Genomic DNA, 6,000 nt, shown 5'->3' with positions numbered 1-6,000 from the left:
TGAAAAGAATTCCTGACAAGCTAATTTGTTATAAAGTCCTTGATATCGCTGAGGGTAAGTGGAAAAAAAATAAAGGACAAGTGTTTCCAATATGTATGTGGCTTTGCGCATTAGTTTTATTTGTTATCTTTGAGCGAGAAATGAAAAAAAAAAAAAAAAAAAACCTAAATCAGAATCCTGGGTCATCATGGCCCTTGGGGTTGAGTGAGTTTCCAGGGTGGTTTTATTTTCCCTAGGTTTTTTAAGGTTATCGATTCTTCTTGTGGGCGAGCCTTATAACTAGTTTGTAAGAATAACAGTTTCTTGTGGGAACAAAACAGAACAAACAGGCAGCCGAAAAAAGTGTTCTGGGCATTTTTCAGTTTTGTTCTCTGCAGTTCTTTAGGCTTAGCTGATTTTACAAAGGCCCTTGCTTGGGGGAGGGGTCTTGTTCTCAACCTCTTGGCCAGAGCCGCCCCCCAGTCCTCCAAAAGGGCTCAGGTGCAGAGTCACACTGTGTAGCTTTTTGGGGGAAAGGTGATGCCTTCCCACAATGTTACCCTTCTAGAGGTGTTAACATCACTTCCTGAGAACCTTGGCTACAGTTTAAACATTCAAACACACAGGTGATGATTCCCTCCCCCGCACCTAGGCACCCCCACACACAAGTTTCCTTGGGTCTGGTAGCAATGATTACCACAATAATAATATTGTCATAAAAACCTCAACATAACAAACACTTATTCAGCACAAGGTGGCAAAAGCTTCTTCTAAGTTAGTGCTTGCTTCCTTCACCAACTTGTCCCAACTTGCTACTTGTTCTTGCTAGAAATGGGAACCTCGACAACATCTTCTGTGTTAGGAAATCTGTAGATCTCAGTGGTAAGGCAGGCAGAGCAGAACTGACTGGACACAGAACCGTGATTTTCAATGATTATATTCTGCCAACCCTCTCAGCATTCCCCAAAGCTCCTGATTCTAATTCCACCACTTAAAGCTACTGTAGTACAGGTGCCTCCCTGCCCAGCTTCTGCAGAGGAACTCAAAGCCAAGGACGTGCTAGACCAAACCCAAGGGACTGTGAAATTTACCATGTCCACAGGACTATAGCTCTCCTGAATACTGATCTATTGATTCATTTTTATTAATTGCTACCATTATTAACTACCATTGCTACATTATTAAACATTTTACACATTTTCCTATTCCCCTCTCACGGCAACTGTATGAGGTAGGTAATCTTATTACCCCATTTTCCAGGTGAGGAAACTAAGGTTAATTCATTTTCCAAGGGCACACGGCTAGCGAGCAGCAAAATACTTCAGAATTCTCTTCCTTTGTCCATTGGAGAAGCTCTTCATGCTACTAACAGAACTGTTACTAATCGTGACTACTCCATTCCTGGAATTAGAGTGCATCAGATCTGAATTTAAGAGTAGACATGTGATGGGTGGACACCTGTATCACATACACAACCATGGTTCCCAGCCTCTGTCTGACAAGCTCCTGTCCCCACCTCCCCTTGGCAGACCCGGCATGGCATTTCTTTAGCACACACCATTGAGGGCTGGGAGGGCACATGGCTGCAGGCTCTGAGAGTGCTGTGGGCATTCCACCTCCCTCTGGGCCACTAAGGAGCATGAGCCAATGGTACTAACAAGGGGCATCTGGAATTTGTCCAATTTTACTCGCATCCTGTGTTGTTTGTGAATGAACCTAACTGGGGAAATGGAGACTGGAATCTCAGCTGTTCAACAAACAGTCCCTCCCTCGGGTTTGCCAACCCATAGGGTCTTGGTCATTGTTACTTGGCCACCTTCATGGGAATCTTTGAGAGTTTCTCACTCTAGGTCACCAGCCAAGAGGAACTGGGAAACGTTCTACATCTTCATACATCAGATATATGTGCTTGGAACTGGAAAGAGAGAGGTCTCTTTCCAGAGGTCCTGGAATCACTGCATTTGGCTCCCGATGGGATAGGGGTGGGAGCAGTCTCTATTCTTTGCAGCTCAGAAGTGTTTGGGGTTGGAGAATTTCTTTATGCTGCTCAGCATATAAAATATGAAGCCTACTACATATCTCTGAAAACAAACTGGGGAAAACACACTGGAAAAGAGATGAGGCAACTCAAGTCCACTTTGTAAGTATCACCTGCTTCAGGAGAAGGAGAAGGAAAGACAGAGACCTGCTCTTGAGGAACAAACCCAAAAAGCAAGGAGCTACTACCTTGAAACCATTAAGAGGTGCTCCTGCTCCAACGGAAAGGGGACGCAGGCCAGGCTGGTTTCAGGTTCCTCCTTGCTACATAGATAAATGGCCAAAGGAAACATTATCTAAGCAGTTTCACATCAAAGGCTACATGGCAAGCTGGTCTTCCTTTTAATCTGGCCAATAACCAAGTGAGAATGAGACAATGTGCGTGTTTAGAAGAGGGCTCATGCGGTTCTGGAGCGGACTTTCCCATGCTCTCATTCCCAGCCGTCTCTGCCGAGGGGTGGTTGTTGTGCAAGACACTCGGCGCGGCACCGAGCCCGTGGACCTCATCATCACCCCACGCGGCGTCTGAACAATGTGTTGAATACACAGCACCGAAACTGGGAGAACGGTCAGAGTCGCATTCACCCCCCTGGATCCCAGCCAGCTCGAGGGAGGCACGAGTGGCCTGCCTCCAGGCCAGGAGTCCTATCTGAGAGTCAGGGTCTACCTGATGGCCTCCGAGCCGGGTGAGAGAGGACAGATTCCGGGGTCCTAGTAACTGATCAGCAAAGCAAGAGTCACTCTATTATGATTTTTTTGTAGGTCAGAGCTGCGTGTGTGGCATGATGTCTCGGAGCAGCTGAAGAAACAGATAGTCCATGAGGTTTTGATCTGCTCACCGCACTGCAGGGTAGGCGGGCCGGAATGATCATCTCATGGATCCCACAAGGAAGGGGAAGGCCCCTCCCCAAGGGAAGTGACTTACCCAAAGACACACAGCGCACAAAGGCACTCCAATTGATTAGTGCTGACCCCTTCTCTGGCCCTTGGAGGCGATGTGCTTTCCACTCTTGCCGCACCGCAAGTCAGGTGGGTCTGTCACTCCGGATGACCACCAAGAGGACAGGGAAAAGGGCCTCCAGGACCCTTCCACAAGGAGGAAGAGAGAGCAGAGCAGTGGGCCCCCAGTGGGGAGTTACAGCATTGGCCTGTGCCCTGTGCTCCCGTATCCGTGCCAGCGCCTGGTGTGAGAAATGTTCTGGGGGGAGGGAAGAGTAGGGGGCGTGCTTCTTAGGTCACTGGTTGGCAGCGCTGGCTCTTCCCTGACAAGCTCACGGCGACCCCTGTGAACAGTGACAGGGCTTTGTGGAATGTGTATTTTCCAGTGTCGTTCTGGCCGCCTGTTTCCCACCTTTGTTTTCTTCTTTTCTCCTTCCGTTTTTAATCCATGCCATGTTGTTGTTTCTGTTATTCCTGTTACAGTTTAAGCATTGTGATTAACTTAAAATATTTGGGGGACGTTAGCCAACAACAATTAAAAAAGCAACCTAGAAAAACTAAGAAGTGACTTGTATAAATACATGTAACTGGCAATAAGCATTTCCATTCTGCCCCCACAGAGAATGCCGCCAACAGGGCAATTAAAGGCCCTAAAGATTTTCCCAGCAGTCCTGCTGTCCCTCCTCTCTGTACCTTCCCCAATCCTACCCATGTTTTGATGCTTATTCCAAGGCCAGTTTCCTCCTCCTGACCTCTGCCAGCTAATGAAACTCTAGTTTCTTCTAACTGAAGGTGTCGTGTATTGATGGGGAGCTCAAGTCCTCTCTCTTTCCATGGGGCTCTGGAAATTCAAAATCCGCTAATGCAGGGCTCCTCCAACGATCCCTGTCCTCTCAGCCTATTTAGAGTTGGTATAAATATTAATTCTTAAGACTCTGGCAATTGCCAAGCATGAGTAAACACTATAGCATACCCAGATTTTTATTTCCTTTTTCATAAAACTACTACCATCAGTAAGCCAATTGTCATCTGTATTTTTGATTGGGGAATCTTTTAAATTGGTTGACTAGAATAAACAAGATCAATGACCTCCAACAGTTATGCTCTATAGAAGCACAATGTTCAGGTCCAGGTGCATGGGTAGCTGGGTTTAAAGTTTGACAGCTTTTGGGTGTTATTTTAAGCATTGCCTGGTATTTAATAAGTCTACCTCCCATCTACTGGGGCCTTTGATCTCTTGTCTGGATTAGGTAAACATTATTCAAAGACAATCAGAACTAAATTTAACATCCACAAAGGTGTGTTACTGAAACATATTTTTTTCTCTGTAATAACCCTCATTTCCAGGGATAGCCAAATAAGATAAATTTGTTTGAAAATTTGTTTGAAAAAGTTGTTTGAAATTTTTGTTTGAAAAAATTGTTTGAAAATTGAAAAAAATTGTTTGAAAAACAAGTCCAGTTTTAACAGACGGCATCATTATTTATATAAGCTCATCAAGAATGATTGACCATATAGATCTTTTAAAATCTGCTTTGCTGGAACTTCCATAAGGAATCTCTAGGTCAAACATTTAGTAGCCTCTCCAGGCCAGAAGCCAAGCCAAGTACTTGCCATCAGACATGCCTGCAATGCCTGTAGCTTTAGGTGGCTTCGTCTTCATGATGTCCCCAATATATCTTGAGGTTCCTTCAACTGCCAGGGAGTGACATTCTTTACTCACCTGGTGAGGCTGCTGGGAAGTCTGTAAGCAAAGTATCAAGCCAATATTTCCAAGGGACTTTATGGTTCCACATTTCATAAAGTCAATCTTAGTTCATTAAAACTGTTTGGTCGTATCTGAGTCTACATGTTTCTCAAATAAGACATTCCAGTCAAAGCCTTGGTAAAATAACCAATGTTTTCAATGGTGTTCTGTTACAAGGAGAACAAATTCTTTTTTAAAAAATATTTTATTTATTTATTTGACAGAGAGAGAGAGATCACAAGTAGACTGAGAAGCAGGCAAAGAGAGGGGGGTGGGTGGGAAGCAGGCTCCCTGCTGAACAGAGAACCCGATGCTCGATCCCAGGACTCTGAGATCATGACCTGAGCCCAAGGCAGAGGTTTAACCCACTGAGCCACCCAGATGCCCCACAAGGAGAACAGATTCTTATTGAACTTACACAAAAAACTATGATTGCCATGGAAGAAAGAATACTTATTACTGAGACCTTTTGAATTTTAGAGGGTTCAGGTAGAGAGAAAAGTTAAATGCTTCAATTTGTTTACAGATGAATACTTCATCACATTTTTTTAAAGTCACAGATATCTTAGGAGAACTTTTTCTTAATCTGGTAGAGTAAACATTAGAGACCAGCAATGTTTCCAACCAGAGTCACAACACTATAATCATCCTTCCAGTTCATTAAGACCCATGTTACTGATTCTTTTTGAATGAAACTTTTGGTTAGTTCTGGAAATTTTTACTCATTTCGGTTTTGATCTTAAAGATACTGAATACCTGTTTTTGTCCTAAGTCCTGAACTTTCTTGAAGATGAAACTCATTTTGCAAGACAGTAAGAACAATTATAAATGACAGAAACTCAGAAATAGACATTGCCAATGATCCAGCATGAGAGTTCACCATGATACAGCTGACGAGGAAGCTTAGTGATTCTGTAACACACAACGCTTCAATAGTCAGAACACTGAGTGATGCTCTTGTATTAGTACATTAAACTTTAGGAACTGCACACTACCTCCAGCATAGTTCTAGCACCCACCCAAATATAACCCAAGTCTTGTCATTTGTTTAACAGTACTTCCAGAGTGACTTAGCATACCAAATAAAAGGCCTCATAAGAAGACTTAACTTATAATTTAAATCTTGGGAAATTTGTTAAAACCTTATAAAGTCTTAAAGCAAATTCCCAAGTAGAATTAGGGATGTTAAAGATCTGATAAAGGCAAAACATAGAAACTGGTATTTGGGACAGCAAAGAGATAACAACTATTTACATTTTCTTATCAAGAGCAGACCAACAACTGGAGAAAACTTTGTC

This window comes from Mustela nivalis (genome assembly GCF_964662115.1).
Source record: "Mustela nivalis genome assembly, chromosome: 6".
NCBI lineage: Eukaryota > Metazoa > Chordata > Mammalia > Carnivora > Mustelidae > Mustela > Mustela nivalis.
Note: the sequence above shows the minus strand (reverse complement) of the source record.